The sequence below is a fragment of the Mauremys reevesii genome, linkage group 8, assembly GCF_016161935.1.
Source record: "Mauremys reevesii isolate NIE-2019 linkage group 8, ASM1616193v1, whole genome shotgun sequence".
NCBI classification, from domain to species: domain Eukaryota; kingdom Metazoa; phylum Chordata; order Testudines; family Geoemydidae; genus Mauremys; species Mauremys reevesii.
The window spans coordinates 84,298,929-84,308,666 of record NC_052630.1 but is presented as its reverse complement, the minus strand read 5'-3'; positions in this window follow the sequence as shown (position 1 = coordinate 84,308,666).

Here is a 9,738-nt window from a genome sequence, read left to right as displayed (position 1 = left end):
CCAGAGAGAAGCGGCAGTTTCCCCTTCAAAGGGCCGCTTCTCTCTGGCCGGCTGTGTGGCCTCCCAGTGCTCTCCCTGAGCCTCTGCCTGCGTTCCCTGCGCTCCCGCCATCTGCACCGCCTGCCTGCATATGATTTCAGTGCAGCCAGTGTTGAGTTGCCCGAGTGCCCGGCCCTGGGTCCCCCTGTTGTTGGGGGGCCTTTGCCAGGGCACTCTGTGTTCACTTGTAAATCTGCCCCTGCACCGCGCCGCCCAGCCCCGGAGCCAGCCAGGATGCCGCGCTGCCAGCACAGCAAGCTGAGGCTGCGGGGGAGGAAGGACAGCCGGGGAGGGGCTGGGGCCAGCTGGGAGCTCAGGGGCTGGGCAGGATGGCCCCGCAGGCCAGATGTGGCTCGCGGTCCGTAATTTGCCCACCTCTGCCCTATCCACACCCCCGCCCTCTGACCACCACCCCGAACTCCTCTGTCCTCTATCCAACCCCCCCTGTCCCCTGCCCCCTTACCACACTGCCTGGAGCACCGCTGGCTGGCGGCGCTACAGCCACGCAGCCGCCGCCACCGTGCAGCACAGAGACTGGGTCAGGCCGGGCTCTGCAGCTCGCTGCCCCAGGAGCTCGCAGCCCCGCTGCCCAGAGCATTGCGCCAGCGGCGGAGCAAGCGAGCTGAGGCTGCGGGGGATTGGGGGATAGCAAGGGAGGGGCCAAGGGTGAGCCTCCTGGGTCAGGAGCTCCGGGACCAGGCAGGACAGTCCCGCGGGCCGGATGTGGCCTGCAGGCCGTAGTTTGCCCACCCCTGGTCTAGATGATCATGAGAGTCCCTTTTGGCCTTAAAGTCCATGAGAAGAGGTGAGGCAGAGACACAAGGGACCTACTTTTCTTCTCGCTTACACTGGTTAAACACTGCTGTATCTCTATTGACATCAGCAATTACTTCAGATTTGCACTTCAGTACTTGAGAACAGAGTTTGGATTAGATACTTGATGAGATATAATATCAAATGCAATGGTAGCAATACAAAGAGTAGTCAAGGTTCTGACTGTTCCAGAAACAGTTGGCATGGCTGGTATATGGTTCCCTGCAGGTATAGTTGAGGGGAAGGGCTACTTTCTATACAATAAACCATAATTAAAATTGAGCGATGCATGTTATTGGGCAAGCATTTATTTTCTTTTTGTTAAATGACTCGGTCCAGTTTGCCCTCTAGTGGCTGACACTTACAAAATATGCATTTGTAGAAAATAGTGCTACATAAAGATGCTTTAGAAAAGACTATGGGGCAGGATTTTATTTAGCCCTCTTGCCTGACCTATGATTCAATTCTTTATTATTTTCTTTTCTGTGAGCACACAACTATTTGGGGAGGAGTTTTTATTACCCATTGATCCAAGTCCAATGTGAACAACCCCTACTATCCAGCTGCCCCTCTGCCAAGAGAAAGCAGAGGCATATAGCAGGCCACCAGCTCTCTCCACCAGAAGACAACAACAGGTGATGGGATGGGAGTGTGAGAGGGTCTCTTTATGTCACCTGATATTTTGCTGTCGGAATGTATTCATCCTCCTAAGGCATATTTTATAAACATATATAGCTATCTCAGTCCAACCTTGTTTTAAGAATGACAATGGTAAAAACACACTTAAAGTGTATTACATCCCACAAGTAGCATACGAGATGCTTAACAAAATGGAAAAACAAGATATAACTGACCTTCAAAGATCTTTTGAGGTAAATCAGAACCTCTTTGGGGGAAAAATGAAATGAAATAGCTGTTGAATTGCAATGTAGCATTTTCAGGGCTATTATCTCACCGTTCCTCAGTGTACCATATAAAACAATTTTTATTGCAATTTCCAGCCCTGTAGAATCAGGCTAGTGTATCAGCATCAGTGTGCGTGTATTCTGTTTTTCATGCATCATTTAAAAGGATCATCTAATAGTTTTGTAGTTGGGGCTCTTTTGTCATTTTCTAGCTCATGTGCTGATGTTGAGGAGAGAAGCTGCTGTTTAGTCATTTCAGCTGTGTTAACTCTACACAAACACTGAGAGAGAAGGGAAGAAGCTGGAGCAATTCCTAGAGTGCCTGGAGATTATCATTTTGATACTCTTCTCAAGGGCTGATTGTGGGTGAATCCCACCTAATCTGCTGCATGCAAAACACCAATTGACTTCCATGGCAGTTAAGTAAAAGAATTCTTCATCAAGCCTGTTTTTTCACTATCTGCACGCCGTGTCTTAGAATGAACTGCCTATAGTGTTTACTTCTGCACACAACACATAACTAGATAGTGGAACTCATTGCCACAGGAAATTGTTGAGGCCCTGCTGGAGGACAGAGAAAACATCAATGCAATAGGAGCTACAATTGTAGAGTTAGCTCTAACCTGATGAATATTATATAATAATATTACATAATATACATAAGAATAATATACATGATATGCAATATTCTTATGTATATTATTACATAATATTATTTCATGTTATGGCCACAATAAAGGGTGAGGTGTACATATTTGCAAATATGAGGAGACATATAGGAGAAAAAAGGAAGTTAAAGTATAAAAGTGGGGGAGAGGGATTGGAGAGGGACTGCTCAGTATCTCAAGTATTTGCCATCATCAATATATTTTGAAATATGTTTGATTCAGAAGATTCCGAAGGTCATAAATGTGTCTTCTAAGTGGAAGAGACTGAGACCCAGATCTTCAAACGTATACAGCTGTGGCTTCAGTCAGTGCTGCAGTGCCTAACCCCTGGGTAGACAGCTGCCTAGTGGACTCCTCAGCCTCCAGCTAGGCACATAGGGAGGGGTACGTGCTCCAGAAAGGCATCCTCAGAAACCAGCAAACTGAGTGGGCTGCCTGGCTGATGGGCCATAGATAGGTCCTCCCTCCATTTGGGATTCTCAGTCATGAACCCTCTCCTGGAGTTAAGTGGCTGATCTAGCTAGTGCCTAGGGAACCCATGCCCTCACAGCTGAAACAGTCTCTAACTTTCGCTGTCTCCTGCTCAATACTGCTCTCATACTCACCCTACATTTTCCTGTGTCCCTGCTGTCTTGTTTGGGTGCTGTGCTGCCCGTCCGCCTGTTGGGGGCCTGCATCTGGCCCTTCTGCTGTTGGGTCTTAGGCATGCTCAGAGCACACCTAAAGGATTGTACCCTATTGATATGCCCTGCCTTGTTTCAGAATCCCACTTTGGGAGCTTCAAGGTTTTCAGCTTCAGCTAAGCCTCCAAGCAGCTTGTCAGCTATGGGGCAGTACAGGGCTATGGGAGGTTTGTGAATGCCAACTGGTAGACACTTAGGTGCCTAGGGGACTTAGTGCCTATGGGGTTAGGTGAAATCTGAGTGCTGGTTTTGAAAATAGCAGTGAAGCCTAAGGATGGGATTCACAAACCGATGTAGATGCCTAACTCCTATAGCCACCTAAGCTCCTTTGTGACTCCCACCTTAAATGGTGGACTTAGGAACCTAAAGGGGAAGATAGGTGCCTAAATATAGATTCATAGATTCTAGGGCTGGAAGGGACCTCAAGAGGTCATCAAGTCCAGTCCCCTGCCCTCATGGCAGGACCAAATACTGTCTAGACCATCCCTGATAGACATTTATTTAACCTACTCTTAGATAGCTCCAGAGTTGGAGATTCCACAATCTCCCTAGGCAGTTTATAGTTCTTTTTTTTGTTTTAGGGCCTCAGTATGCTGCAGACTTGCTGGAGCTTGGCAGAGTGACTCTGCTGGATGGGGCAGCATCATCCAAATATTGAGTGGTGAGCACTAGTCTTGCTTATTAGCAGCCTGGCAGGACACACCCGGAGACCCTGAGAGTGTAACCAATGGCAGCCCAATAGCAACTCATGGGGATGAGTCGTAATTTATAAATAGGAGGAGTGGGAGGATGCAGTGTTGGAGCAGTGCAAGGACCAAAAAATTCTGCTGTAAGGATTGTATGCAAGCGGTTTAGCCAGTCTGTTGGATTGGACTGCAAGGCTCCCTCATCCAACTGCACTGCTAGAAATGCTGCAGGCTGTGCAAATTGCAGACTATCATTGCAAAGACCTAAGGGGAGTCTGAAGGAAACTGTGGGACTATCCCTTTTTAAGGAGCTGGCATGACCTACAGCGGGTTTGGACACTATGCCACTGAGAAGGACAACTCCTCTCAGAGGAAGAGTCCGCGGGGAGTGCATGCACATAATTATATGTTACATTTGAAGTTACGATAGCCCCAAATACTAAAACTTGGGGGAAACCCCACTGAAAGTGTTATCTTAAAAAGATTGCTTATTGCCAATATTCAGACTTGTTTCAAGGACTGCAAGTAACTATGATGTAGTCATATATATATTTATTTAGTAAATGTTTTCCTTCCAAGATTTTGTGTCACTGACCTTCTATCAGAGATTTAACTCTGTATGATATTTGTGGGTATACACATATATCAAAGTGCTGCAAAGACTTCACTCTGGTCTCTACTGCAGCAGAGAGATAAGCTACAATACAGGCAGAGGGAAAAATACTATACCTGATTTAGCATATTGCCTTCCCCAAAACTTACAGAAACACCCACAGGCTCCAATCAGGTATGTTTTTGACGTTTTGGCCAGAATGATGTTAGTACAATCTTAAATGAGTCCAACTATATTTAATATTCAGTATTTTTATTTTGCTTTAATTACTTTACACACAATGAGAATAACCCTGCTGTCATTCTCTCAATGTTTTTACAAGTTTCACTGTCAAGATTATGATGCATAGAAGATATTATTTGGGCTGAACAATCAAAGGGAGTTAAAGGTGTTGTCACGTTTCTCTTCCCTTGCATTTTCATGCTCACTGTCAAAATGTTGTCCACAATCCTTGCTGTCTTAAAAAAATATGAATACTTAATATAAAAGCAGATGGCCTGTATAAAACATACATCTCAGTCAAACAGTACAAAAAGTAGGAGCTAATAGCTGGAATAGCCATTGTTATGGACAGAGAAACTGTAAAGCTTTATTCTGAAAGTTGATATAGCAGAATCTTAGACATGAAAACTTTCCAGCTGCCTTGGCAGCCAGTTGCTGCAGCAAGGTTCTTAATAGTGGTGAAGTTATGTTCAAGGGCATGATCCACTGTCCACTAAAGTTAATAAGAGACCTATGTGGGCTTTGGATTAGGTCCAATATGCACAGAGAAATATGTGATTTGCAGAATGACACTTTCTTCAGAGGAGGTTATCTGAAAAAATTCAAAGGTAATAATTGATGTGTCCTAAATTTCTCTACTTTGGAAAATTCAAGTTAATTTTTTTTATACCTGTCATAGAATAGAAAAATGACTAACAACTTCACAATACTTAAAGCATACCTGATAATGGATTTTCTACTTTACACATGAATATATGCTCATTTATTGCAAAGGATAGGTATTTTAGTTCCACCTACACTGTAACTTTTTAATAAAGGTAATAAATCTCAGTAAAGTATGTATGATTAACAGAGAAACTCAGTATGTGGTTGTCAGTCCTGAATGTTCTAGTATCAAGGAAGGAACAAGGATACTCTATCCCTGACTTTTTTTTTTTTTTATAGAAGGATCTTTTCAATAGAATCTTGACTCACCTATGATGTTTCTTTTATATCTGCAAAATAATGAATCAGACTGAGAACAGCCAGAGGGCAAAGAGAAGCCAAAATGGCTGCTTGCCTACCATGACCCAAAGCTGTCAATGATGGATTAAATGAAACTTGAAGTGGAGGGAAAGGATTTGGAAAATGCAACATGTTCTGTACCTGACAAAATGTATTTGAGAGGTGCGGGGAAGCTATCACAAATGACAGGTACAGTACTCTAGAATAGGACTGCAACTTGCCTTTGCAAACATTTTTTGTAACCTTCTAATTGAGCATTACATTGAACAAAGATCTATAATTTAAACACTATTGGTGTTTTGAATCTGAACTTCAGTCTTACAGCCACTAATTTAAAGAAAGTGCTTTGAATAGAATGGTGAAATTCTAAGTTATTTTTTTAATTTTCTTCCCAGCAAGGGTATATGAGGTTGATATACTACAGAATTATTAATGGTACATGTGAGCTGAATTGACTGCACATTTGGGCACATTTTATCGATTCTCATTCTCACCCTGATAGTTGCAGGAAAGGACAGTAATATACTATTGGCAATGTTACTTTTATATACTTGGTATAAAAAGACATTTGGAATATACAGTAACTCCTCACTTAAAGTCGTCCCGGTTACCATTGTTACGTTGCTGATCAATTAGGGAACATGCTTGTTTAAAGTTGTGCAATGCTCCCTTCTAACGTTGTTTGGCAGCCGCCTGCTTTGTCCACTGCTTGCAGGAAGAGCAGCCCGTTGCAGCTGGCTGGTGGCGGCTTGGAACCAGGGTGGACCGGCAGCCCCCTATCAGCTCTCCCTATCAGCTCCCCACTCCCCTAAGGTCCCTGTGAAGCAGCTGACCAGCAGGCTATCAATTGCCGGCAGTTCAGCTGTCCCTTCCCCCACTGCCATGTGCTGCTCCTGCCCTCTGCCTTGGAGCTGCTCCCCAAGACTCCTGCTTGCTGTGCAGGGGGGAGAGGAGAAAGAGGGGGGGCTAATGTCAGGGTGTCCCCCTCCCCTCTGCTCCTGTATCCTGCTTCCATAGAGCAGGGGGGGGACACGACAGCGCTCAGGATGGAGGGAGCTTGCTAGCAGCAGCTGCGGTCTCAGCAAGCTGATCTAATTAACAAGGCAGTGTACTTAAGAGTAGGGTCAGCGTACTTAAAAGGCAAATGCGCATCTCTCTCATACACACGGTGTGTGTCTCTGTCTCTGTCTGCGATGCTGTCGCCCCTGCCTCCATTCCTGATGCCTTGTAGAATGTGAGAGTTAAACCCTGAGGGCTCAACCAAGTGCTAGCTCATCATTTAGCAGTAAGGCATTCCCTGGGAAATATCCCACCCTCGGACTCCTCCACTTCAACCAAGCTTCACAATCATCATCACTGTGTACCAGTATTAATTTGTTTGTTTAAAACTTATACGGTGTATAATATAGTCTTTTGTCTGGAGAAAAATTTTCCCTGGAACTAAACCTCCTCATTTACATTAATTCTTATGGGGAAATTGGATTTGCTTAACATAGTTTCGTTTAAAGTTTCATTTTTCAGGAACATAACTACAACGTTAAGTGAGGAGTTACTGTACAATACACCGTTCCCAGAGTGTTAGTAAAATTACTGGATGATCAGATATGGTATTAATGAGAATGAAATACCATAGGGGTCTCAGGAATAGCTCTCTAGAGCAGTGGTTCTCAAACTAGGACTGCTGCTTGTTCAGTCCCAGGCCAAAGGGGGCTGCAAGAAGGGCGGCTAGCACGTCCCTTGGCCTGCGCTGCTTCCTGCAGCCCCCATTGGCCTGGAGCGGCGAACCGCGGCCAGTGGGAGCCGCGATCGGCTGAACCTGTGGACGCAGCAGGTAAACAAACTGGCCCAGCCCGCCAGGGGCTTTCCCTGAAAAAGCGGCAGTCCTAGTTTGATAACCACTGCTCTAGGGTATATAAAATATGTTCCAGGGAGTATCTTGGAAGAATCTTGGAACAAAGTGTCCAGCCAGATGAAACCACTATTCTGTGAAATATGGTAATTAAACTGGAAATTGCCAGTGCCTGGTACTTCAGAGGACAGTGGCTACCCATCATACTTTAAGCAACTAGCCAATTATATATCACTTAACTAGGGAAAACTTCCTTCCTAATTCCTGAGGCTATTTTAGACCATGAAGCATGAAATCTGATTGTCTTTAGGTGACATACCTACAAATATTATAAATTCACTGAATCTATCCACAGTACTTAAGTTGCTGATGTGAATTCTATAAAGAGACTGTGTGTTCTGTGAAGTAGTATTTCCTTTCACATCTTCTGACTTTACTAGTGTTAGTGCCACCCTGTTCTTTTAATTTGTGCAAACAGAGACTCTGGTCAGTTTTCATGGCACCGTTCCATTCTGGATACCTTGTTCAAGTGCTTGCTAGTTCCATTCTTTTCCAGGTCATGTATCTTTGTTTCTGCATCTCTCATTCTCCCTAGTCCTACCACAGCATCTCTGTTCTTTATGGGGATCTCATATGATTTCAATGAGGTTCTGTTTAGAAGTAAGGGTCTGTGCATGGGGATCTATTTGAAGAGTTGGAGCCATTGAAATTCCCACTGCTGCTTTAACCATCTTCATTGTCTTTCTTGACTTCATCGACCCCAACTTATACTTTTCTTACTTATATTTAAAATTTTCTTACCAGACCAATGGGGACAATCCTGTCTTTGTCTTGAACACTAAGTAAGAACCATTGTGATGCATCATGGAAAAATCATGGCTAAGTAAAGATAAACAAAAGTCAAGTAAGCATTTTGGTTTAAAACCAATTTCCACATTATCATTAGATTTTTTATTTTTACTATTGGTTTTGATAGAAACAATAAACTCTAAAACATTAATAAAGGTTCACTGTTATTACTCCAGTCTTAATGTTTGACAGTAGTTTAATTGTAACTTGTTTGCATGACTATAAAGATCTGTGGCTACAGGCTGGTATTAAAGTAAGAGAATATTTTATTACTGCAACTATAAACCAGTCATGCACCACTGTAATGCTCCCTCACTCTCCTGGTCGGAGGGAGGCCACTCAGGCTAGGCCTGTTGGGTCAGGGCCAGAGTGTGTCAGACAGGCAAGAGCCCCCAATAGGGCCGCGCTATTAATAGTCACTACGAGGCTTTAGCCTGGGTTTGGGTAGCTCAAGTAGTCAGCCCTTAAACACATTCTACCAGGGCTGGCTGGGTCCTGGGGCAGAGCTCAGGCAGCCAGCAAACAAAAACAGTCTACAGGTGAGTGGTATGGGAAGCTCCTCTTCAGAGCAAGAGCCTCCTTTCACAGTGTAGGGGGTCAGCCACCCTTGGGTGGGGTTTCAGGGGGACGCAGGCCCACCCTACTTCGCTGCGTCCCAGCCCCGGGCCCTGGCAGGGGCAGAATCAGCTACCCCTGCGTCAACGGGGATCCAGCCGCAACTCGCTGAATAGGCCACCTCTGGCTCTGCAGCCAGCTGCTTCGGGGCTGCCCCAGGGCCACTTCCTGCCACTCCAGGGTTTGGTACCTGCGGCCTCCAGGCTTCTTCTGGCTCCTCGGGATATACAACAGCAGGTACTCGGGGCCAGTCCTCGTCAGCGTCTGGGTATTGAGAACAGCCAGGCGCAGATTTCTCTCGGGGACACAGGAGAGCAGGCACAGCGTCCTTCTCCGCAGGCTCTCTTCCAACTGTGCTGTAGGGCCAGCCTTTTATACTTCCAGCCACACCCTGGTACTTCCCGCAAGCGGGTGGGGGGGTGGGGAGGGCGGTCTAGCTTTGCCCTCCAATGGGCGTGTAATGCACCCTTGCTCTCCTGCTCAGAGGGAGGCCACTCAGGCTCACTACAACCACCAACAGCTTCTTACCTAACCAACTGATCCTGTTATTGATGTTATATAAGGAACGCAGAGGATGTTTATTTCTTAAATTGTCTTGTGCTCTTGCTGTCATCGATCTTAGCCTTAAAGTTCCTGAATCCAAGTGCAGAGAAGACCATATATAGCAAATATGGCAAAAATGCCTGACACTGATTGATCTGGTCACAATTGTTAACTCCACTGCCCAGGGGTCATGACCAGAAGCTCCCCACCTTCTCCATTTAAAACCATGTGAAGTTTTGAAATGACTT